General features: G+C 36.9%; 1 protein-coding gene and 1 long non-coding RNA gene across 2 annotated transcripts in view; one reads left to right on the top strand and one right to left on the bottom strand.

The window, feature by feature from the left end:
• Positions 1–372: 372 nt before the first annotated feature.
• LOC149080292 (uncharacterized) lies at positions 373–3,061 on the bottom strand. Its single transcript, XR_016193497.1, has 2 exons — positions 2,682–3,061; positions 373–570 (listed from the first exon to the last, which is right to left on the bottom strand). It is a non-coding gene; the product is annotated as an uncharacterized LOC149080292 (long non-coding RNA).
• Positions 3,062–4,906: 1,845 nt separating this feature from the next.
• Positions 4,907–27,659, top strand: part of l(3)73Ah (polycomb group ring finger 3-like lethal (3) 73Ah) — a 107,694-nt gene continuing 84,941 nt past the window's right edge. The window contains exon 1 of the mRNA XM_089239423.1: positions 4,907–5,332. The gene's annotated coding sequence lies outside the window, so the exon portion shown is untranslated. The remainder of the gene's footprint in view (positions 5,333–27,659) is intronic.

The raw sequence follows: 27,659 nt of genomic DNA, 5'->3' as shown, positions 1-27,659 counted from the left end.
CAGTCAATACAAGCATTAGTGTATTGACAATTTTTTTTTTTTAATGTGTAAAATGCATTGCCTTTGAATCATGTTTAACTAAAGGGTAAACTAACAGCCAAGACTAAAAATTAAAAAAAACTTGACATATATTGATAGATTCAACGTCATTATTCATCAACAAAATCATTTTCCATCTCTCTTTTTACTAGCAGGATTGGTAGTTAAATCTGGGGTTTTTTTAAATATATACTGTATTTACATGATAATCACAATCTAGTAATTCGTTACTTTCAAAATTTACACTGTAACTTGAACATAATTAAGGCACAAATTCAAACTACGTAAAAAAAAGCTAACATTTTCCTCACTTAAGAAATAACGACAAATCAATTATCAAAAATAATTTATTCATATTTATATGGAAGTATTTGAGATTGCTAAAAAAATAATGGTACGTATAACACACACACAAACATTGTAAATAAATATTGAGATTTTCTTCCATGATTGAGTCAGCTCGTCTTCAGTGGCCACATTTTATCATAGATGTGTTTTTACCCTACTTTTGCTCCCAAATACTTGTTTCATCTGAAAAATTAAAAACATAGTTTTCATGAAAAAAAATTTCCCTAAAGAATGAAGCAAATCATACTCATGTGTTGTGATTTCAAATACAGTGAAATCATACTGCATAATACGAATCACGTGGTACTAGTTATGTAATGATAGATTACTTAAATATTATAAATTTCATTCAATCATTGCCCAATGCTGGCATGAACTGCACATAAATAAGGTTCCAAAAAGGAATTCCATGAATTTTTGAATTGGTGTTTTGAGCACGAAAGGTATGATCACACACTAAAATCTCAATAAAATGATATTCTGCACATCAAGAAAAATTATCATTGTAGAGGGATTGCTGTTGTATTAAGATTAGAGATGTAAAATTCTTGAGAATATTGTAACGAAGGACTACTATTGTAAATAACTTGAGAATATTCTTATTATTCTTAACAAGAATATTCCCCAGTTATTTATAATATAATTATATATAATATCCTAGAGAATATTCTTTGGAAAGACTACTTTTATAAATTACTGGGGAATATTCTCATCAAAAATAATAATTTAATAATTATTCTCAAATTATTTCTCATATTAATATTCTCATCTCACATCTGTAATCGAGTGGCAGCAGTTTAACATTATACTATAGGAATTTCCAAACAAGACTTTCAAAATATTGATGTAGAGGGATTTATTTTTATATCAAGTATCATTGTAGTGAGGTTTAACTGTAAATAATAAACGAATGAACTGATATTTATACGCAAAATACTGATGCACAAATAGAATGAAATGAGCTGATAATTATATGATTTTGGATAATGAGAGTGCATCACAGAAAATATTTTTTGTTGTGCACGTGTTTTCATTTGTGCAAATACTGTGGATTCTGCTTATAAAGGTTTTTTTTTTTCAAAAAATTACCATGAAAAATGTAAGCGGGGAAAATGCTTTAAACAGGAAATCTTAATAAAAATTAATTCGAGTACTAAGCAGGAAAATATTATACATGGGAATGTTATAAGCGAGATCGACTGAATATAGAAGGAAAATGTCATGTTTACACACAGCAGCAAAATATCAGCAAAGTATCAAATAAATATATTCCTGCCAAGAGGTAAAAGCTAAAAAAAGATAATATATTTTGCTTGGCATTAATATAAATATTTTCATATTAGAGACGAAACATTTCATACACAAATTTATATTTTAGAGTGTTGTTGAATATTGTTTTGTTTAGGAATTAAAATGCACTACTGTAATGATCGCTTTTGCCTAGTACATTTTACGAGTTCTTAATGTACGAGGCTCCTCAAGAGAAAAAAAAACCCCACAAAAATGAGATCTGGTTGAAATTTTCTAGAATTTACCAGGTAGGACCACAGAAAAATTTCTCATCTCAGGGCCCCCCCCCCCCATCATGCTCTTAAGATGGTCCTGGTTAGGGAAAAAAAAATTTTGTATACAAGTAATACAAAAGAAAAATTTTTTGTATACAAGTAATACAAAAGAAAAATTTTTTGTATACACTGTATACAAGTGACTATTCCTGCAATTCAAGAGAGATATTCATGACTTCTTTTCAGACCAATGATACATTATTTTCAGAGGAAAAAACTTCAAAAGCGTGACACTATACCCTGCCATTTTAACCTTTAGGTCAGGACCGTAAATAAGTTGGGGCAACCGGAGCACTTCCCAAGGGCCGAGAGAATGGGGGCCCTCACAAAAATGTACACTTTATTTTACATAATAATACTTTCAGGGGCCCCCACTCAAGAAAAAAGTCTGCATCGAGAGAGCCCACTACCAGTGCTGGCTTAACGGATGGACCTACCCGGGGGCCTCGAGAGAAGAGGGGCCTCACAAAAATGAGATTTGGTTGAAATTTTCTGTAATTTACCTGGTAGGTCCTCAGAAAAGCCACTTGCCCGGGGGCCTATGGTGTTCTTAAGACGGCCCTGCCCGCTACGACCCTGTTTCAGGTACCATAAAGACGAATTTGTCATTAATATCAATACATGAGTATATTACTCATATTATTAAATAATCATTATTTGATAATGATCATTTTGTTAGCGAATGAAGTTCAGATTTGAAGGAAATCATAAAAAAGTATCATTACTCACCTTCTTTCGTCACTTGTTGATGGCTTCAAGTAATAGTTGAAAGCTTTCATTGATCGGGGATAATTACTTAACATATATTTAATACCTAAACGCGGTCACTCATCACCTTATAATTAATAAATTATTCTAAATTCCCTATTTCATTCCGGGTCATCGTAAAAACAATTCAGCGCGACCGCCATTACTATGTCGATGTTTGACGATAATGTTCACTGCGCATGCGCTGAAACTCGATTCACCCTGCTGGATCGCCGATATCGGAGGTTCAGTTTCAGGCTCGAAAAGCTGGTCCGTGGATCTCGATTCAGGGGTGGTGAATACCAATTTTGAGGTGAAACGCGGTTTAGAACCTGGATCGCGTTCTGAACCTGGACGGTGAATACGGCCGATAGAGATCAATGTTAAAATTGCCGATTTTAGCGTAGAAATGTGGAAATTTAGTGGGGTTTTCCGCCACATCAATAATTTTAAAAATTGAATTGAATCTTTGGTTTTTTCGCAATATTGAGCTCGCTTAGAGATGCGAAGCCTAGAAAATTAAATATAAATTAATGAGCCAGACCCACTTTTGAGGTGGATATTCATGCAATAACATTGATTTCAAATTTTTATTTATATCTTCTCAAGCGGGAAAATGAGAACTAATGTCTCCGTATTGTCTTATATTATGCAATTGCATCAATCCAATATAGTTTAGGATGTTTTTAAATTAATTATGGGCTCATATAAATTACATCGAAGAAATTCCCCATTTTTAATCAAGCATTTTGTGAACAACAGGAAGGTCGATAACTTCAAGTTAAAAATGTTATGTCCCCCCCCCAAAAAAAAGGGAAATATCACGTGATCCAAAAAGCCTCATTAAAAACAATTCCAGAATTAATGAAGGAGATACTTTCAGCATTGACGAAATTAATCATTTCAAAATTAATGAGTGATAATTCCGGAATTAATAAAAGATAATTCCAGCATTAATGAAATATAATTCCAGCATTAATGAAATATAATTCCAGCATTAATGAAATATAATTCCAGCATTAATGAAATATAATTCCAGCATTAATGAAATATAATTCCAGCATTAATGAAATATAATTCCAGCATTAATGAAAGATGATTCCAGAATAAATGAAAGAAAAATTTAGTTTTAATGAAAGAGGTAATTTCAGTTCCAAAATAAATGAAAGCGATAATTTCAGCATTAATGAAAGAAATAATACCAGAATTAATGAAAGAGATAATTTCAGCATTGATAAAAGTGGTAATTCCAGAATTAATGAGAGAGATGATTTCAGCATTGATGAAAGATAATTCCAGCATTAATGAAAGATAATTCCAAAATTAATGAAGGAAAATTCCCGAATATTGAGGAAAAAAATTATTCTCTCCAGCATGAATGAAATAAATAATTTGATCTTTTTTTATCTTTAGATGAGTTCTCTATCCTTTTATTAATCTTTAAAACGCAATATTTAGAGACGGAACTGTACATTTCTATGGGAAAATTGCCAGTCACGAACTTTGTTTTCACCGAGTCACGTGGTTTCCTTGCATTTGATGTTACTGCCGTCGCGGCTGTTGGATGCTTTCTCCAGTAATATAATGGTTAGCCCACTTGGGCGGATCTTTCAAACTGAGAGGTATGGTAAAATATCAGTGGCGTGAGATATCAGTGGTTTACAGATTTGTAAACAAAAAGAAAAAGGATACATAAAGGCTGGCTATATTTTCTAGAGAAAAATATGAGAAATCCGGATTCCAAATACGGGACATCGCCAAGAATAATGCCAAAATGACAGATATTTCTGAAATTACGGAAAAATTGCTATGGTGCGAAATGAAGCATTACTGTACATTGCAGTGGATTAAAATTAATTCCACGAAATAAAACGTTCACCAAGACAAATGTGGAAGATTAATGTTTTTATTTATATAGTTGTAATTATCATAATATAATTTATGTGTCGAAAAAATAATTTCAATCTTTGACGTCAATAAAGAATAAAAATCAAAATAGGCTCATGGAAAAAACGTGAAAAACCGGGACACTTTTGCCAAAAAGTCGGGATGACCAGAAAAAAAAACCGGGACTGCCCACGACCACCTAGATAACCTATAATAAGGTTATATAGGAAGGAGGTCGTGGACTGCCCCGGGAAATACAGGACATATAGTCAGTATAGATACATGGTGTCTTTGTCGCTGTTGTTTTGATCCTCGCGCTGATGCTTGAACTTGATATTGGCAACTGTGTTATATATATAAGGTGTTATATATATAATGATAACCACTATTTTAATTTTTGTTTCTTCTCAAGTTAACACTTTACTATTCGGGAAGTGAGATTATTATTATGGGATTTTATTTAAGACCGGCTACGTTATTCATTTACTTCCGGAGTTTGCACTGTTGTTCTGTACATGAATCGTTTTAGGCGCATTATACCGAATATGTGTATAAAAGCATTAGCGATAGCATTTAATGGGCTGTCTTTTCTATCTGAACAGTTTTCTTGAATTGCCCGAGGCGAAATTTGGAAAATAATCCCTATGTCAATCCTCATTCTCTCTTGTAAATATCACGCTAACTATTGCTGATGATAAAGAAACGTAGGAAAAGGTGTTTCTCATGTGCATATGACTGTCTGCTAGGTAGGAAAATAATTTTGTATGTATATATGTTTACCACAGTGTTGTTCCTTATTCATTAAATTATACATTACTAGAAACCCCCGAGCATTCGATGATCTTTAAGATTGGGTATTTTTATTATCAGTATATATTGACTACCTAACTGTGACATATATTTCAGGAAAACTCATCAAAAGTTGAATTTTTTTTTCTGTTTAACTTTGTGCATTATATCAAAAAAGGGAAAATGAACTTTGTTCCGTCTACAGGAAATGAGCAATTTTTTAATACTAGTCAGTTATCGAAACAACCATTGGCACAATTTAAAGTGCTTCTGATGGTAGTCCGACACGGAAGGTAGGATTTAGTTCTGGACATTTTTTAAGTGTAAGCGAATAATATTTTTGTGATAAAAAATCGCCCCTATACTTCTATTGGTTCCCTAAAAAATTGCTCCCTTCAGTTGGCACACTAAAAAATCCCCCTCCTTCAGTTGCCACCTTCTGCTGCCGCCTAGTTCGCGGGATTCAAGATCCAACCCTGGTCTGACATTCTTATTCATGCTCGTGGTTATAGTGTAGTGACCTTTTTTAACCATAAAAACCAAAATGTCCTATAAGGTTTTTTTTTTCTTTCTTGTTCAGACGTGTTATTTTTTTATGTAACAGTTGAACATCTGGGCAGAATGACATAACAGGCTTCTACACACAATAAATTTGAGTCCCGTTATAATGAACTACACGAGACCAGAGCAATCACTTCTTTTTATAACAAATTTTCGTCATAAAGGAATTCCATGTTTTTGCATTGTTCCTATGTAAACATCAGGGGGGAATAAAAAGTTCATTAAAACAAGATTTTTGCTATAATGGTATTTGTTAAAACGGGATTCAACTGTATAATGAATTTATTCTATGCGGCAGAAACTCGGCATGTCAAAGTATTTTCATTCATGCATGGCAAGACTCCTTATTATTCCTCATATTAACCCCCCTCCTCCCCAATATTATCCCTCTAAGGTGCACGCACCAAGCTGCAGTCAAGCCCTGCAATACTGCCTAATTTTTCTCTGAAGTGATCGAAACATAAACTCTCCAAACGCTATTTACAGCTAATGAAACGAATAGCATTACATTAAGAACTCTTCTTGTTAGAATTAGAACTTCTTCAATGCCATGTAGATTTTCTTTGAAAGCAGATATATTAGATGAACTTGCTGCAACCTGTGACTGGCTGAACCAATAATGTTGAAACTGGAAAATGCTATAGTATAATCCCTTTTGGCGATGTGTTGGCAATTTTTTTCTTTCTCAAGAAAAACACCCGAAAGCATGATGAGAAGTTGCCAAGAGTGAAACACAGTCATGCTTTTGGACATCTTGTGAAAGAAAAAATTGCCAAAAAGAAGTGACACTATGGCTGTTAAAATGAAAAAATTACGATAAAAGCGAATGGCAATAACAAAACGTTCTCAGACTAAATAATGGATCAAGATTAAAATATATCTCAGGGTGCGATTGTAGTGCATGCATGTTTCTGATTCTGGAAACCTGCTTCGCCGATTGGTTAAAAACCTGAATTTCAACTTTTTTTAGCTTGAAATTTGGGTTTATAACCAATTGGAGACGACACAGGTTTCCAAAATTGGAAACACGTGTGCATTATGATCGCACCCTTAGACCAGAAACGTGATTGAAAATAATAAAAACCAGGACTCTTTTAAATAATGTGATGGTCCCTTCTGATATATAAGTAAATATCCTCTGGAATAGAAATAAAAACCCCCCACTCTTTTAATAATACAACAGTCAGGACAAAAAAATTAAAAACTCTTTAGGTTCAGTCAAAAACAGTCTGGGTTCAATAAAAACATGATTGCAGGAAAGATTATAACAGCTAGGCTAGTATGCAAAACATTAATAAAATGAAAATTTGAAATTCACAACCTAGAGATGCGAGGCCAGAATATTCGTCGGAGAAATAGAATATTCTCCGAATAATTGATGTAATATAGGAATATAATTCTCCTTGATGTGAAAATTGGATAATAGAGAATATTCATTTTCCTTATAGATAATTAGAAAATTTGTATAAATTTTGTTTATATTATGAAATATAACTTGTTTTCATTGCCAGAAACATTTAAAGCAAAACAATTTTATGCATAATCACCTCGTAATAACTTTTAGTTTTAGAATATTCTCGGTCATAGTAAGAGGTTTCAAAACTTTTTGTTTTTAAGATTTTGGATAGGTCACGTTCAACTGTCCATAAGATCATACGGAATATCCTCCGATATTATCCGTACAAACTTTCACTTGTGCAGCGGTTGCTTCCACATGATTTTGATGCTCGACTCCGGTTCTCACTGCAGTTTCTAGCTTGCTTTAAGGTAGATTCAGACAGAATGGTCTTGGAATATCCTCTGGACAGATGAAGCACATTTACACTTGGATGGTGCAGTTAATACACTCACAACCGCAGAATTTGTGAACCAGAAAATCTGCATGCTATCTTAGAGGTTCTGTTGCATTCACCAAAAGTGATAGTATGGTGTGGATTTCCTGCATCATTTATTCTGTCCCTACCTCTACGAGGAATTATGTTCTACAGGTCCAGAGTAACAGGTTCGATCAGCGGGAAGCAATATACATTGCTGTTACAAAACAAAATTGTTCCGGCTCCGCAAGCACGTCACTGCCTTGCAGTTACAATCTTTATGCAAGGCGGAGCTCCTTCACACATTGCAATGTGTGTTAAGAATGTTCTTAAAACACATTTTATAGAAGAACGTGTCATCAGCTGGTACTTCCGTAATCTATGGCCTCCCCGGACCTTAATCCATGTGATTTTTGGCTTTTGGGGGCATTTGAAACATCTGGTAAGCCGTGACAATCCAAGAACTTCACCTAACTTTAAAGGTAGCATTTCACGCCACGTGCTATACATTTCCGCACACACACTTCGGTAAGGTGTGGAACATGCCAACTTGCGATTTCACATGGTATGGTGGATACCATGATATGATATCTGAAAATGATGGCCATCATGTGAAACATGTTTTGTTGCAGTAACAATTGTAAAAGTGTATTTTACAATTGTTTTACAAATTTTAACAATTGTTAAAATTGTAAACATTTGCCTAAATGTGTCATTTCTTAACACTGGAACCGCAGAGTGAGTCAATTTGACCCAAATCAAACTTTGTTTTCATTTGTCTCATAAACTTAAGCTCAGATGATAAAAAAAATTTGTGACTTTTCATGATATCATATGAGTATTAATTCACGAAAATTTTATTATCTTCACATTTCGTGTTTCAGAGCTATAAGCGCTTATACCTAGAATCACGGTTTGGGTCATTTTGACCCAACGTACTATTCTATAGGAAAAAGCTGTGTATAATTTTCTTAGAAGTGGTTACCCTTTCTAAAAAGTATTTATAAATGAAGATAGTGAAGAATAAAGGTCTTTCAAGGTCAATTTTTGTTGTCCGGGGAGATTATCTTTTTTTTCAATGAAAGAATGACAAGTAGAGCTAAATATTTTTCCTTCTTAAACTTGAATACCTGGAATTCTGACGGAACTCAAGAAAGGTTTTCGGAAAGTAAAAGCTTAACTCTAGAAAAAAATGTATAGCTTGAAATTTCTGTAGGCAAACAATGTCAGGGAAAAAGAATAAAATTCTGCCTTGCACTAAATACGTTTTTAACGGATTTCCAAACTTTGGGAAGGATCAGCGTCCAACGAATCTCTCTTTTAGAGCACATAGTGATGCAACTGATCAAGCCATTTGAGAACAAGGGCAGAAATGCCTCAACCGACACCTTTTTATACTGAAGCTGGTTCAAATGCTGCCAAGAAATATGAGCTTAGTAGGGACGGTGAGACAAAATCGAAGAGTAATATTATCTGACGCAATATAGTGATACTGCAGTTTCATGAAACATAGCCACGGGAAAACAATGATGCCATAATGAAAATTTATGAAGGAAAACAATGTGTTATTACTTGACATGACTTCATCTGACAGTCGATATCGACAGTAGTAGCCCCAAAAAGCTTCCAGAAACTATTTCGCTTTACAATTCAACAAGGTTTGCTGCAGTTTTAGCTGATCAAATGGCCATAAAATGTTCGGTTAAGCCTGTCCACATTTTCTACAACATCTTAGATCTCAGTGTGTAAAAACAATCCGGGATTTTGTATATTAGAGCAGCACAGAAGGGCAGAAGTATTTTTCAAATGCAGTTTCTCTAAAATCTTATTGAAGAGCTGGGTTCATAATTTTTGTTGCCCTTGTGCAAGAGGAAATGTCCATGCACTCATGATCATGTAACTGCTTGTTAGCCATAAAAAATAAATAAATAACAAATAAACGAGTCTGATGTCAGGTAACATCAAAATGTAGAAACAAATCTTAATTTTTGCATGGGTTGTGCAACTTCAACATGAGGTGAATGTGCAAGAATAATAAAAAAGAATTCTCCACTGCTCATCATAAATTCCCCTTATCAGTAAGAAATCAATACTTATTTGACATAATCGTATTATAGACGTTCTCATACTTAATTTCATACTTATTTTACATCTTTGTCATATTATGGGATTACTGAAAAAGTTTTTGTACTGAATAGTGTAGGCTAAATCATATATACTAAGTCTTATTTTTACAGCATTACATAAATTTTTAGCTAATTTTAAAGCCCATTTTACAAATATAGTTTTTATAAACAAATAGTTTTCCGTTATGAATACACAATTAAACAACATAGAATAAAAGTAGGAGAAAACCCCAGGAAAACCGAAAATAAATTCCTGTTTTCGCTATGAAACACCGTTTCTTCACAGTTTGGGTCAATTTGACCCAGTCCGCGGTTCTAATGTTAATGGAATGCCCTCTGGTGGCAACACGCGCAACTACTTTTTCCCCCCTGAAATAAATTCCCATCACTTCATGAAGTTCTCCACAAAATTTCATAATTTTCTGATGACTGGTTTTGTCTGTAGGCTACTTTAAAATAGGGTCTTTTAATTATGGATGCCCTGTACATTAATATAACGAAGTTTTTTACATGAATTTTAGATATCAGTAGTTGTAAAAAAGTGCACATTGCATTTCCTAGAGGGGTGTCACTGTGAGCTTGCAAGAGTGATGCGTGCCTGTTCCATGCTCTAAATTGCCTTTTGTTCCCCACATCCTGGAGGGGCTATGCATGAGAGAGGGCGTGGCTGGTAAACTCTCTCTTGAGAACCACTTGATATTGTATAAATGTAACTATTGCTTATCTAGTTATGTGTATGCCTCTACAAACATACCCAATTAGTGCCTGAAGCTGTACAGATAACTACTGGATATTTTTATATATTTTTTTATACAATATTGATTGGCCGAGGCCTATACAAGAGGATGTGGAATTATATATGGCAAAAGTGATGATTGATGGTATGAGAAAATTCGGAAATCGTAGTGCAATCTACAATATTTGATGGTAGGTTGTTCCAGTCGATAATAGTTCTTGGGAAAAAGCTAAATTTGTGACAATCTGAAGAGGCAAATATGGGCTGTAATTTTTTGGAATGATTAAGTCTAACAGAGAAATGTGAAGGTTGGATTAGAATATTGGATGTGTAAATATTAAAAACCCCATGGAGGAGTTTGTAAAGAAAAGTTAAACGAGAGATAAGTCGAAGAGAGGAGAGCGGTTGGATATTGAGTTGTCGCTTGAGTTCCGTTATAGAGACGTGAAGACCAACAGTTGAAAATGAAACGAGTGGACTTATTTTGGATAGATTCTAATTTGTCCATGTTGGTTTGGGTGTGGGGGTCCCAGGCTTCACAGGCATAGGAGAGGGCAGGGAGAATATATGTTTGGTAGCACAAGTGACGAACATGACAAGTGGAGTATTTTAGGTTACGGCGAAGGAAAAACAGTTTTTGGAGACATTTATTAAATATATAATCAACGTGAAGGTTCCAGCGGAGATCGGAAGAGATTATAATGCCCAGGTATTTATATTGGGAAACCTCAGAGATCAAAGAGTTGTTTATACAATAGGGGAATTCGTGAGGGATTCTTTTACGGGTCACTTTCATAAAAACAGTTTTTGAGAAATTGAGGGGTAATTCCCAGGTTGAGCACCATTTGGAAATAATGTTAAGGTTGTGTTGGAGAGATTCTTGGTCAGAAAGATTAGGCACTGTTTTATAGATGACACAGTCATCAGCGAAGAGTCTAATGCGGCAGTTTATGGAGTCGAGTAGATCATTTATGTAAATTAAAAATAATAATGGCGAGAGGACCGAGCCCTGGGGTGTGCCAGATTTGACATGAAGAAAAGGAGAGTTCTGGCTCTTGTACGAGACAAACTGGCTACGGTTAATAAGGAAGGCCTCCACCCATTTCAGCAGTTGAACATTTAGTCCAAGGTATGAAAGTTTTAGTAGAAGTTTATTATGGGGCACCCTGTCAAATGCTTTGGAAAAATCTAGGAACATTATGTCGGATTGGAGGTTTTTATCAATTGAGTCTGTTAAGTCATGTATGAAAAGTGTTAATTGGGTAGATACTGATAACGATGATCGAAAACCATGTTGGTTAGGGAAGAAAAAGTTAATCGAATCGAGGTGGGTACGGATGTTCTTGGCAATTATGTGTTCTAAGAGCTTGCAGCAAGAGGAGGTGATTGCAATAGGTCTGAAGTTGAGAGGGTGGGAGAGTGAGCCAGATTTATGGATGGGAATTATCTTATTAATTTTCCAGTCATTGGGTAGGTTAGAAGTATTCAGTGAGACGTTGAATATAATGAGGAGATAGTTGTAAATTTCATTGGCGCAGAATTTTAGGATATGGTTGGGGATCCCATCTGGGCCAGTAGAGTGGGGTTTTAATTTTATTAGGAGATTCAGGAGACCGGCTTTAGAAAAGGAAATGGGACAGGAGTTATGAAGTGAATCGAAAAAGACGTATTGGGGGGGTGAAGGATCAGAGGAAAAAACAGAAGAGAAGGCCCGGTTAAATTTGGAGGCAAGATCGAGGGGAGAGGTTAGATCCGAGTTGGAAGTTTTGAGCGAGGAGGTACCTGCTGATTTGGGGCGAAGAAAATTCCAAAATTTTGAGGGATTAGTTTTGAGATAGGAAGGCAATGAGTGGGATAAGTAGTTGGATTTGTGGCGAGAAATAAGGTCTTTGAGGTTACGGGTGGAGATCGAGATTTTGTTTCTGAGAGTAGAGGAGTCGTTAAATTTGAGTTTAGAGACGTAACGTCAAATTCTTCTTTTGAGATGGATAATGTCACGGTTGATCCAAGGGTTAAAGAAGCTTTTAGATGAAGAGCATTTGGTAGGAACAGTGGCTTTATATTTATCGATAACAGCTTTGAATTTACTCCAGAGACGTTGAATATCGTTAGAAGAGGAGATGAAGTCAGGAAAGTGGGTACGAAGGATATTTTGCATGAGGAGGTAGTTGGCCTTGTTGAAGTTAAGTTTTCTGGCGCGAAAAAAGGGAGCGATGGTATGATGAGGGAAGAAATCTAAAAAAGGGATTTTGTGATCGGAACAGCCATCAAAAACTAAAAAATTGGAAACCGGAATTTTGTTAGAAACTGCAATTAGGTCTAATGTGGAGATTGAATGATTGGATATTCTTGTGGGTTCCAAGATGGTTTGGACGAGGTTAAATTTTAGGAAAATGTCGAGAACTCTATTGCTAATACCATGGTTTCCCGAGAGGGACTGCATTTTATGCCAATCAATACCGGGTAGATTCCAGTCACCGGCTAAAATTAAAAGATGAGAATTATGAAATCGGTCCAGTATTGTTTCAAGTTCAATGAAGTAGTGAGGGTCCGAGGCAGCGGGTATGTAAAGGGAGAAAATTGCGATGGGAGTGCAGTTGTGATGGTGCCATTCGGCAGCGACAATTTCAATATTTGATTCAAGAGGGATTTCAATTAGGGGTAGAGAACTGTTGAAAACAAGGGCAACGCCTCCTCCACGTGTGTTTCTATCTTTATGAAAGGCAGAGAAATTCTGTGTTGCTGATATTACTGTGCAACCAAGTCTCTGTAACCGCAAGAAAGTTGGGATTATGAGCTAGTAGGATGGATTCGAAGGAAGATATTTTGTTAATTATGCTTCTTGTATTAACTGTTCCGATTCTGAAGAGATTATTTCTGAGAGGAGAATGGGAGATTAAGGAGGAGTGAGGTTTCGAGGGGTGGGGACTAAAGGGAGAGGAGGTGAAGGTAGGGAAAGGTCAGAAGGAGGAGTAATGGTGGGAGGGGTTTGGGAAAGCGGGATAATATCATTAAGGCTGGGATCCCAGATGTATTTGATGTTATTGATAAGAGCAAAGTTATGAAAAAGTTTAACTTTCAGACCGGACTCACGGTATTTTTGGGAGGCCCCTCAGATTTGTCCACGTAGCCTGCATGTCTCAGGTGAAAAGCGAACAGGTGGCACTGTTCATTGGTATATTTTTACTTAGGAAAAGCTTGTATAAGAGTTCCCCTGCAACCGAGTGTGTCGCACCTGTGTCGATACATATGAGACCACGATCTTGACGTACTTGAATTTCCATCAGCGATAGCGATACCTGAGCGTCTGTGGGTTGACAGCTGTACAAAATAGCGTTGTTTGGTGATTTCACAGCTGTCGCAGTCGATGGAGAGCAATTTGGACATTTTGCTTTGATGAACCCTGGCATATGACATCCATAGCAAACGATAGACGATCTGTCATGTAAAGGTACGGATTTTTGTGGTTGCACAGTTTTACGAACTTGTTCAGGTTTATTCTAAAAATTGTTTCGGTTGAAAACACTTCTGATATTGTCATAGGCATCCAGTTTATCGGCAAGAACAGTGGGTGAGATTACTTCTGTCCACTCATCCATTAGATGCTCTTTGCATTCAGGGGGGGGGGGGGGGGACTTTCTTTTTCATCTGGTCGGTAATGATCAAGCCCTTTAACCCATGGAAAGTTGTGATGTTCGATTCAGTTAACCAGTTCTCGAAGAACAACCTGAGCTCGAAATAGTAATCACGCCAAGTACTGTCTTTCGATTTCTTGTGAGTAGCAAAAAGTTGACGGAATTTTTCAGCAGATAATCGGAAACGTTTCAGGATGACCCCTTTTACATGTTGATAATCAGATGCTTTATCTTCAGGTTCCTGTGCGATGAGCGATGTTGCACTACTCGGCAGGACTGTGATGAGGTGGGATACCCAAAATTCTTCAGGGACCTTCGTCAATTTGAGTTGCCGTTCAGCGAGAGATAGAAACAAGGATATGTCATCCTTTTGAACGTCGAAACTCGGGAGCAGTTTATGAAGTTCAAATCTAAATTCTGGTGACGTTGACACAGAGCTGGCACTGTTATAAGCGACTTCGGGTTGAAGTTTGAGTTTTTCAAGTTCGAATTGCATTTATACAAATACAACGCCACAACAGGCAAATTTACAACTTTCGGATTTCGATTTCCTTTTCCGCTTGAAGCATGGCTTGTTCCCGTTGATCTTGGCGAGTCCGAAATTCTCTCATCGATGACAGTTAGCAGGAATTCTTTCATAAAGTCCTCATCATAATCGTCGTGGTTGATTATTGCAGATTTTATCTGAATGACTGTCATTTCGGTTGACACTGCTACTCCCAATACTTGAGCTAGAACGATGAGGTCTTGCTTCTTTCCTTTTGCTAAATAAGCCATGTCACACTATATATAAACGAATGTTTCAATAACAATACAAAAAAAAATCTACACTTTTGAGACGTGCGGAATGACATAAAAAAAACGAACATTAAACATTTTCACACTCAACGAACACTTTCGCGAATTTCGTTTCAGGTTGAAAACGAACATCGGACGAACATTTTCACACTCGACGAACACTTCCGCGAATTTCGAAACAGCCGATGCGACGAATTCTTTTAGGTTGAAAACGAACACGGATGAACATTCGAAACAACTGATGCCATGAGTTCTTTTCAGGTTGAAAACGAACATTTGCGACGGAAGTTTCACTTACCAATTCGTAGGTACGTTCAGGCTGAACGCTGACGATTTCCCTAGAGTAGAAAAAAAACCCGTTATATTTCACGTTGGGTGCCGAATTGTAGCCTCGTAGGGTTGAAACTACTATATTTTTATTTTCAAGGGACTGAAAATTTACATTTTACTGGGGGAAAAAAATCCGGCTTGCGACAACATACACACCACGTGGGCGACATCACAACAACTTCGTTCGAACCACTCTCGAACACGACTGCCACGAAAGCGAATCTCGGGCGCGCCACCTATATTCGTGAATACGGTTGGCCTTGACCATCACATATTTTAATTTTCCGCAAAAATATTTAAAATATTTTTTAATTTTCGATTTCCTTTGGGGGTGGGCACGGGTCCCCATGTCCTCCTCGGATTTTGTTTTCGGCTAAAATCTGGGTTTGTAACCAGTGATTACGCAGTGGTAATCAGTTCAATATGACTTCCTAAGGTTCTCCAACCTTGAGTGAGTTATCCCTTTGAAAAAAAAAAAAAGCTCTGTTGCCCAGACCAACTGTGGAGGGGTGCTTGCCCCCGCCCACCGGCTTTGAAAAACACACTAGAAATTATGTATATATGTACAGTGGAACTTCGGTTAACGAGCTTAATTCGTTCTGCCAACATGCTCGTTACTCGAATCAAACTTCCTCATAGGAAATAATGGAAACTTGGATAATTCGTTCCACAATAATTCATTCACATGAAAATTACTAATAAAAACGTCATTCATTCAATAATGAAACGCAATAATAATACAATAAATATTACATAAAATATTTAAAAAGTAATAATGCCATAAATAAACACAAAGTTTGATAATGTTTACAAATTAACTTACTCTAAACAACCAGAGAAAGGAAGACTATACCGCACTCCAGGGCCGTCGTTAAGAGCATCATGGGCCCCCAGGCAGGGTTGGCAGGTTTTTGACGCATGTCAGTTTTTGACGGTTTAAACCGTCACGTCAAAAACCTTCCGTCAAAAACCACTGTCAAAAACCTCAAATACTGCTTTTCAACATATAAATTCCCATTGAAAATACCCACATTGATTGCATGTAATGCTTAAAGTGACTATGCTGCAATACATAATGTGTGATTTTAAAATAATCTCCCCCCCCCCCCTACATAATTATTTTGGACAATTATATACATGTATATATACTTGTAAAATATAGAATTTGAGTAGAGCATAGCATAAAACTACGGAAGGATATGTAATGTATTCAAGATAGTTTCAACCTTCTAAAATTTCTTCAACTGTTTATTTATACACTGCTCAAAACAATTAGGGGAGCACATGGTTTTAACTAAATTACGCAAAGATGTATACCGATAAGTAACATAAAATGAATCATCCATAATTTAAAGCGTAGCACGAAACGGAAGAAGAAAACTTCATATGCAAATCAAAGTTCATGACGTCAAAAACCAGGAAAAGGAGATAAGGGCAGAAATCGGGACGTCTGTTTTACTGCCGTAACTGTGAAATTCGATTGCGCAGTATTTTTTTTTGAGACAAGGTGACTTGAGGATGTCTCAACAACGTGATTCACCGGAATCCATGGCATGGCGTGTTATAGGCAGACTGGAATCCGGGCAAACACAACGTAGTGTCGCGGACGCTGTTGGAGTCGCCAGAAGTGTTGTTGCAAGGCTGTGGAATCGATTCCAAGAAACAGAAAATGTTAGACGTCGACCAGGACAAGGTCGGCCACGCGCCACTAATGACCGGTATATACGGTTAACAGCCCCTCGAAACAGAACAGAGAATGCTACGCAGCTGCAAAGACGGTTGCTCTTGGCAACAGGACGAAGGGTGTCCAGCCAAACAGTACGTAATCAGCTTCATGAGGGAGGGCTCTATGCACGTAGGCCAATGGTCTGCATTCCGTTGACCCCACGCCACCATGCGGCCTGAAGAAGATGGGCTGCTGAACATCGAGATTGGGAGCAACATGATTGGAGCCAAGTGCTGTTTACAGACGAGTCCCGATTCAGTCTGGAGTGTGACACCCGACGTGTTCTGGTATGGAGGGACAGGGGCACTCGAAATAATCCCGCATTCGTTCGTGAAAGGTCACAATACAGACGAGCTGGTTGGATGGTATGGGGTGGAATCAGCATAGGCGGACGTACGGACCTGCATATCATTCGGAATGGCACTTTGACGGCTCGAAGGTATGCAGACGAGATACTGCTACCTCATGTCATCCTTTACGCTGGAGCCATTGGAGATTCCTTTGTTTTCCAGGATGATAATGCCCGACCGCATAGAGCTCGTCTGGTGGAGAACATGCTTGAAGCTGAAACAATACAGCGTATGGAATGGCCAGCGTGCTCTCCTGACCTGAATCCAATCGAGCATGTTTGGGACATGCTCGGACGACGCATTGCTGCGCGACCAAGGCCGCCTGTTACTGTCCGAGACTTGCAGATTGCACTTCTTGAGGAGCGGAACAGTATTCACCAAAGTCTGATCGATAACCTCATCGCATCTATGGCAAACAGGTGTGCAGCAGTCTTAGCTGTTCGAGGAGACCACACGCCCTATTAAAACTCGTGCATCATGTCTAAACAGTTTACATGTAACCAAATTGTTGCCCTAAATCATCTTTTCATGTTTTTTCCATATTTTCAAAGAATTAAAGCTTAATTCCAAATTTTTTTATGTCTTTTTTCTGTATTGCGCAGTGATATGCGTGTGCTATCCATTGTATGCCAATACCTGGCTGTCTCGCACGGTTTTCTTCACTTTTTTGCTTGCTCCCCTAATTGTTTTGAGCAGTGTATATGAATATATATTTGCATATCAACATCTGCTCTACTTTTTTTTTTTACAACAGATACATGTTTAAAAAGTTCTTTCATGCTTTCTATATATAATGTTGATTTCTGTTATTATATTATCTAGACAATCCCAGATATTTATAACAATATTCTTATTGTACATAACATTAGAATATATATATCCAGCAATCAAAATACTAAATTATCCTAAAATTTTTCCCCTGAAAAATTAATTAGTTCATTATTAGTCAAAATTTTTCATTGTTACCACAGTTTCTATTCTTGGGTTACATTTGGTGGTATATTTTTAAATAAGTGTTTTTTTTCCCTTCAAAAAGACCTTATAAAAGTAGCCTGAATATACATATTTTTTATATAAAGTATCTTAGTTACTTAAGTTATATTACAATATCAAAATTGCTAATTCTTATCACATTTTCTAACCTTGGGCTATGCATTCTGACGTTCTATTTTTAGAAAATTCATGAATGGTGATTGCATCAGATCTAAATGTAGTGGTATATTATCTCACAGGGTTTTCTTTTTCTTTTTCCTTCACCAAGAAGCAGCAACAGTAGTGACTGCATTATCATGCTAGGGGCAGATGGTCTTATAATCCAATAAAGACACCAGCTGCCCTTAGAATACAAAGACCAGTGTACTAGAGAAAATTCCAACTTTGCTATTTATTGTTTGAATTGTAAAGTAGTGAGGATTAATATGGAAACCAATTTCAGAAATTTCATTTGATATTTTTTTATGATTAGTGAAACCAATTCCTAAGAAATCATAAATATTTAGTCTATTATTAGTTTAAAATATAATGAATCGTGGTGGAAGGCCACAGCATATAGCCTGGCAAAATTTTGATAAAGTAGAGAAAAATGGAAAGATATATGCAAAATGCATTAATTGTGGAGTTATGCGATGTAATCGTGTGGACAGGATGAAGAGCCATATAGCTCAGTGTATTGGAAGGGGCAATGATGTTGAACAAATACCTGATGTACAAAAAGCAACTACATCAACATCTACAGAGTCCACTGCTTCACAGCCTATTATTTTGTTGGAATCAACAGAACCTGAAATTTTCACTCAAAAAAAGAAGCAAAAAATTGATGACTTCATTGTGAAATCAAATTCTGCTACAACTAAAAAAAATTGATTTATTAGTGGCAAAGTTTTTTTATGCCAATAATATCCCATTCAGTGTTGTTGAACATTCAAGTTTCAAAGATCTAGTTTCTGCTTTGCGACCTGGTTATAATACCCCAAGTAGAAAAGCTTTGGCTCAGTCATTGCTTGATGAAGTTACAAGAGAGGTTGAGAAAACTGCAAAAGACAATCTCAGTGGAAAAGCTGTAACTTTAATTGAAGATGGATGGAGCAATATTCATAACGATCCAGTCATAGCTACATGGTGCCCGAGTGGCATGGTGGTAAGATGCTCGTCTACCATCGTGAAGGTTGTTGTCAGGGTCCCGGACCTTGAAGCCAAGTGAGGATATAGATAAGATATTTTCCCTAACGAACTCGAGGCAACCACCGATAGACAGCGCCTTCACTTCCAACCCATCTCACTAATGGCAGTAAATTGCAATATAGCGATATGGCCAGAATTGGTGTTTGGTGAAGTAGTCATAGCTACATGTATACATTCTGAAGGTAAATCCTATTTTCTTGAAGCTGTTGAGTGTAGTGCTATTATGAAAAATGCAGATTACCACAAGTAAATAATTGACAATTCCATATGTTTTAAAATGCGCAAAATTAGTTACATGTTATCGGATGCTACGTGGTAAAAATGAACCATACTATTAATTATATATCTATTCTAGACATTTTGTACCTCAAATTCAAAATCGCAAATTATAATTAATATTTTGTTTCAATTTTAATAAATTAGTGTTTGAAAATGAAACGTAATATCAAAGTGCCTCATCATTAAGTTATATACCTATTCTATTTGAAACATCTTAAAGCATTCATTTAGGTTTTTGACGGTTTAAACCAGTTTTTGACACTTGTCACGTCACCCAACCCTGCCCCCAGGCCAAGTGATTTTTCTGAGGCCCTAACTGGAAAATTCTCAAAAAATTCAACTACCTCTCGTTCTTCTGAGGCCCCTCTTCTCTTGAGTGCCCAGGTAGGCCCATGCGTTATGACTACACTCTGCCACACTCACAGTCTGTAAACTTTGTGTGTTTGAGTTTAAAAAGGAACCCTCTATCTTAGATATAAATTTGTCTATGAACCCTATCTATGACTTGCTTTTGCCTCTTTTATTGTTTTTCAGAAATGGGAAATCGCAATATTGTTGGACAGATTTATTGCTCGCACTGCTAGAGATTTATTTGGAGTGGTTCTCTTCTACAAAGATTCCCACGTGCCACACATCTCTTAATCTTATTTGAAGTGAGGGACTCCTTATTTCTCAGTTCGTCTTTCTCAGACGAGATCTCTTGCAGAACGTCTTGCAGTTATGTGCAATGGAGATCCATCTGCTCGTCTATGGATGTGACTATGCTCCTTCACTAGTTCTTGAATGTCGGGCTCATGTACCTCCAGTCCCATGGTCTTCCCTAGTGACACAATCTCTTCAGAAATGGTGGCCCTTGTTCATCAGCTAATCCCTCTAAAGTCACGTTCAATAATGCAATCAGCCCATATTTTTCTACAAGCAGAATTTAAAAGAAACTTCAAGTGCACATGTGTGGTTACAATGCTATATCTAGTTTTGTACCGTAAACAGTCACGTTTGTACGGGTGTTAATTTTTCGAATTAGGCACGCTGACCGAAGACTATAAGAGAGAATATTACCCACAATTTCACAGCACGTGTGTGGGCGAGAGAGAAAAACCATCAGCTCAGTTCTGATAACGTGAAAATAAACTTTGTTTGTTTATTTTGCTCATTTGCGCATTTTGCTCTTAATGCAAATCATCGCTTGTTAATCGGATAAAAATTTGTTCAAAATTTTTGCTCGTTAACCGAAGTTTCACTATACAATACATTGAGTACATGTTATTTACCTTTTCCCCCGAAAAAGTTGAAATGACAGTCCTGCTTGTTGCCACAACGATCACACAAACCTACAACACAAATATATATCGGGTGCAAGAGCTGCGCCGAAACGGTTCTCTTGTTACAAGGTGCGCCGAATCCCTGCGCATTTGCGCCAATTCCAGTTTGTGGTAAGAGTCGTTATGCAAGTTCAGGCAGGTTTTTTTTTATTCCGACAGCAGGCGCAGATCCAGAGGTGTGCGATCGCCCCTCCCAAGAGCTGAATAATATGGGAAAAATTGGCCTAGCCATAAAATACGGGACAATCGAACGAACCTACACAAAATAGATCGCTCTCCCGACATATTGTCCCGAATCCACGCTTGTCCGATAGTCGTGTCGATCGGAGTGTGAAAATGAGTGCTTCCGAAAATCTTGCAGTGTATGCACCATCTACTGGGTTCATCTTCCTGCACATGTAAACGGTGCGTTTTTTCGCACTATGTTTGTACTCTCACACGATGATTTCGGCTCTCATAAGCAACGTTCCCTCTAATTTTTTATTTTACTCTACCACCTCCGATCTTTTTTGTCCATTTGCGGTATGAAAAAAATTATGCAGTCGGTAAAGAAATTGGCTCATTCGTGCACATTCTATTTGGACGGCGTTTTATTCTGGCGCGAATCGTTGTTTGGTGCGACGATCGGTCGGGTACTAGCATGCGTTCCACGTGGACCTAAGTGCTCGATCACCCACACTTCCGTTTAACGTTGTTCTAAGCACTTCTGCTCTGATTTGAGCCCACTATTGCTACTCGTCGTAGCGCTTCGTAACGCAACGGGGCCGGTGTTGACCCGGGTAAATATATATCAATAGTGTATTCAGTTTTTTATCCGCAGGATGCGTTTTCAGCGGGCGCGCTCGCGTAGCTTATTTCGGAAAGTTTCGTTGTAGGTGCCGAAGGAGCTCTGATACGACAAAAACATATGTAGTGGGTCTAGGCAGGCCAGAACTAGGCTGGGCAACCGGGTCCCCCTCAAGCTGAATGGGAGCCGCACCGAAAGTGTACACTTATTTCGGATAATCTTTCATAACCCTTTCAAGGAGAGCCCCAAGGAAAAGTCTGCCCTGGGGCCACGAGAAGGCATGCTACAGCCCTGGGTCTAGGGTTGCCAGACGACCGAAAATGCGTATGCAGGGATGGATTACATTGAATGTTCCTAAATTATTTGAGGGCCTCTGCCTTCTCTCAGTTTCTTAGAGGGGGGGGGGGGGTTCTTTGTATCTTGGGAGCTCTTAGGTTCCAGTGCTTATGAGGGTGTTGTATTCAAGTAAACTTAAAAAGTTTTTGGAAATTGAAAAAAAAAATTTTAATCAGTTTTTTTTATTTTGCTATATGTTGTCAGGGGGGGGGGGATGCGTAAATTCTTGCTTTTGCTTTTAGCATGCCTGTGCATGTTTTGAAAAAATTCTAATAATTGGTTTTGTCATTTCAGTATTGCATACTTTCATTTGTTAAGAAAATTTATTTAAAATTATCTAACCATTTGTGGCGAAACTTTCAGCATTTTAAGGAAAAATGACCCCTTATATTGCAGATATATTCCGTTTTAACTTCTGCTCCATTTTCAAAATTTCTGCTCCAAAAATTAAAGTCTGCTGCTCCAAAATTTATGAGTGGCACTTGCATCCCTGATATATGCATTTACATTTCAAATCCACTCATTAGCAATTTGGAGGATATAGAGATGTAAAATTCTCGAGAATAATCTTTAGGAGAATATTTTCTGGAAGGACTATTATAAATAACTTGAGAATATTCTTATTCTTGATGAGAATATTTTTGTTATTTATAATATAAATATATATAATATTCTTGAAAATATTTTCTGGAAGGAGTACTTTTGCAAATTACTGGGTAATATTCTTATCGAAAATAATAAGAATTATTCTCAAGTTATAAATAATAGTCCTTCCAGATATTATTCTCAAGAATATTTGTAATAGCATACATTATAATAAATAATCTCTACAAATAACTTGAGAATAATTATTATTTTATGATAAGAATATTCTCTGGTAATTTATAATAGTCCTTTGAGAGAATATTCTTGAGAATTTTGAGAGAATATTCTTGAGAATTTTGAGAGAATATTCTTGAGAATTTTGAGAGAATATTCTTGAGAATTTTGAGAGAATATTCTTGAGAATTTTGAGAGAATATTCTTGAGAATTTTGAGAGAATATTCTTGAGAATTTTGAGAGAATATTCTTGAGAATTTTGAGAGAATATTCTTGAGAATATTCTGTCTCCCCGTCAATATTTCTTCCCGTCAAGAACACAGGGAATATTGAAGTTTGTAGCCCACAATATTAAAGTTTAAAAGCAAGAAAATGAAACCAACATGGCTGAACTTGCAAAGAAATGAGAGTGATACACAGAATTTTTAAGTGTATGTACATTGAAAAAAACAATGGTTCTGTATCTTCTTAGAATGAATGTGATTGTATAAGAATATCTTCCTTTGTCAATAAACTTTGACTTTTGCACTTTGCTTTGAACTTATTTCTGAAAATATATCTAATTTTAAAATAATTTTTTAAGGTTTTAATCTGAAGGTTTTTCTAAAATCTTTATAACCAAACTTTTAAAACCTCTCATCATGACCAAGAGAATATTCTCAAACTAAAAGTTGTCATAGGGCAGGGCCATCTTAACAGCATCATGGGCCCCTGGGCCAAGTGATTTTTCTGAGGCTCCTACCTGACAAATTTTTGAAAATTTCAACCGGTTCTAATTTTTCTAAGGCCTCCTCTTCCCTTTGAGTGCCCGGGTGGGCCCATGCGTTAAGAGAGCACTGTCATTGGGGGTGATTATACCAAAAATTGTTTTGCTGTAAATGTTTCAGGCAATGAAAACTGATTTATGTTTCAGGCAATGAAAACTGATTTATGTTTCAGGCAATGAAAACTGATTTATATTTCATAATATAAACCAAATTAGTAAAAAAATTTAAATTATTTAAAAGAAAAATGAATATTCTTGATTATTCTCCTGGATGTAAAAATTGAAGAGTATTCTCACATCTCTAGGAGGATACATGGTACCCTACTGAACACAAAACACACCAAACGCTGGACACGCACACAATTAAGTTTCACCAACAGAAATCCGACATAGCTCCCCATATTCAGGTGTGAAAATATTGTGGCAGTTAAATTGTGGTAGATCGGAGTTGTGGACCATCAGGGAAGGAAAAGAAAATCATTCCACCAGGAAATCGTTTCGCAAATATTTATATGATTAGGGAAAAGATAAACTTCAGAATCTCATTTGCTTTCAATTCAATCAGAATATATTATTGAAAGAACTAAGTTTTTCCGAATTGTAAAATCAATCAGAAAAAAATTTATAGATTGATTTTTATTAGTAAATATATAAATGTGCCCAATTTGATTATATTAGTTTTAGATTTATTACATGTGTTAAATTCCATGTGTTATACACTGAAGAGCCAAAAAAACTGCTACACCTGCCTAATATCGTGTAGGGCCCCCGTGAGCCCGCAGAAGTGCCGCAACATGACGTGGCATGGACTCGACTAATGTCTGAAGTAGTGCTGGAGGTAATTGATACCATGAAATCCTGCAGGGCTGTCTATAAATCCGTAGGTGTAAGAGGGGGTGGAGATCTCTTCTGAACAGCACGTTGCAGGGCATCCCAGATATGTTCAATAATGTTCATGTCTGGGGATTTAGGTGGCCAGCGGAAGTGTCTAAAGTCAGAAGAGTGTTCCTGGAGCCACTTTGTAGCAATTCTGGACGTGTGGGGTGTCGCATTGTCCAAGTCCGTCGGAATGCACAATGGACATGAATGGGTGCAAATGATCAGACAGGATGCTTACGTACCTGTCACCTGTCAGAATCGTATCAGGGGTCCCATATAACGCCAACTGCACCGTACCGTCACAGAGCCTCCACCAGCTTGAACAGTCTCCTGTTGACATGTAGGGTCCATGGATTCATGAGGTTGTCTCCATACCCGTACACGTCCATCAGCTCGAAGCAATTGGAACCGAGACTCGTCAGACCAGGCAACGTGTTTCCAGTCCTCAACATTCCAATGTCGGTGTTGTCGGGCCCAGGCGAGGCGTAAAGCTTTGTGTCGTGCAATCATCAAGGGTACACGAGTGGGCCTTCTGCTCCGAAAGCCCATATCGATGATGTTTCGTTGAATGGTTCGCACGCTGACACTTGTTGATGGCCCAGCATTGAAATCTGCAGCAATTTGCGGAAGGGTTTGCATGTCTGTCACGTTTAATGATTCTCATCAGTCGTCGTTGGTCCCATTCTTGCATGATCTTTTTCCGGCCGCAGCGATGTCGTAGATTTAATTTTTTACCGGATTCCCAATATTCACGGTACACTCGTGAAATGGTCGTACGTGAAAATCCAAATTTCATCGCTACCTCGGAGATGCTATGTCCCATCTCTCGTGCGCCGACTATAACACCACTTTCAAACTCACTTAAATCTCAATAACCTGCCATTGTAGCAGCAGTAACCGATCTAAACGGGCCTACACACGTTCAGTTATGCCTGCACAGTTATGCCTGTACAGGCATAACTGAACGGTTCGATGCATCCACACCATTCAGTTATACCTGTGCAGGCGAAGCTTCTGGAACTGGTTCTAGGCAATCTGTGGCGATATTTTCATTCTTCTATCTCTGTCTTCGCGGTCTTTTGATCAGTTCAGATTTTTTCATAGTCTATAAAGTTCGGAATTTTCAAGTATGATTTCCACAGATGATGCTTTGGGTGTAGTTGGATTGGTTATGGCACTGAAAGTTGTTACCCGTTTTTTCTTTTTTTTTGAGTTAACGTGTGGTGCAAAGATTGGTTTAAAAAAAGGCAACAATATTCGCACGTTAAATCATTACAGGAATTGAGATTTGCACCAAAAGATTGGCATAATTTTCTCAGAATGGATCAAGATACCTACTCAAAGCTTCTTTTTTTTTCAATTCCTTTCGGAAATTACATTTTTTTTAATATTACAAACTGTTTATTTTTTTAACAACACTGTCTCTGTGCGCTATAGAATCTATTTCTCTCATTTTCCACACCAATCTCTCACAACTATCATCTTTCTTAATTTTGTTATGGTAATCTTTAGTTTTCACCTGCCACAAGCATTTCACATTCCTATACATTTCAATGAATTCTTCCAAACATTTGCGCTGCCTGTTTCGAAGATCACTCGTCATTGTAAACCTCGAGTCGTATCATCGCTATAACGTGAAGTTGTCATAACGAGCGTCGACTGTATCTTCGAAAACAAGCATAGTTTCTCCTCTGAATATACAGATAGGGGATACATGCTCCTTCAGCATCGTATGATAGCATTTTCATCTCGCGATAGCGTCAATTTAAAAAAAATAAATTTTTTGACTTGAAAATTTTTATGGTAACTTACGTAGTGTTTTTCCTTGAAAGAAAATTGAATTTTCAACCAACTGACTTACGATTAATTCAACTCAATTAGAAATTGGCTTATTATTAAGCATAGTATGTATATTAATAGTATTACTCAATATATGATATAATTATATTATCAATCGTATCTCTCAGAATTTTTCGATTGTTTTCTTACGTTTAAAACTAGAGTAATTTCTTCTGCATTTTTTTCTTTCAATGTTTGAGCTGAAAGTTGAAATTTGTTGCAATCTGACGAGATGTGTTCAAAAAACAAATTCAATGAGATTCATTAAGAATTACATGTAAAAGAAAATAATAAATTGCAGTGATTTTTGTCCTGTTGATGCTTTGCTGGTTTTCGGTCAAGAAAGGAGTGGGAATCCTGCGTTTGAAATTGCAAACAATTGCAAACATTAACTGACTCGTATAAACACCTGCTTGATTTCTAGGAATCTTGATTTCTAAAGGAAGTACATGTGAAAGAATACTAAAATAATCTGATGTCACGGGGCCCCTAAAATCTCCAAGAACCCTGGTTAAAAACCACTTCTCTAAATAATCAATAAACAATTAATAGTTATAGCACATTATTTGAATATAGAGTTTGTGTGTTTCGGTGCATAATTTCGGGCAAATTTATTGAAAAAAAGATTTCAACAAAATTGCGAATTTTAACAATGGTCGAAATATTTCTAAAATTTTATTTCGATTTTTTTTATTCGATATGAAATTGTAAGAAAATATCGTGAAAATTACGCCATTAGAAAAATTTCTTCTAATTAAATGGAATCCCTCTCCAAAACAAGTTATTCAGTTATTATTGTTCTATTTCATTATCAGTAAAAAAGAAGAAAGTAGGGCGAATATAGGAAAGCGGGAAAAAATAACTGCGCAGTTATACCTGATGGCCCATACACACGCTCAGTTATACCTGCGCAAGCATAACTGTACAGTTATACCGAATCGAAAAACCATTCCCTTCAGGTCACCTGTGCAGGTCAACTGACGGCCCCTATACATGCTC

Source organism: Pholcus phalangioides, unplaced genomic scaffold, assembly GCF_987345545.1.
Source record: "Pholcus phalangioides strain wild (caught in Gottingen) unplaced genomic scaffold, Ppha-v1.0 ptg000011l_1, whole genome shotgun sequence".
NCBI classification, from domain to species: Eukaryota; Metazoa; Arthropoda; class Arachnida; order Araneae; family Pholcidae; genus Pholcus; species Pholcus phalangioides.
The sequence above is the reverse complement of the archived record's forward strand: the minus strand, read 5'-3'. Positions and strand labels throughout refer to the sequence as shown.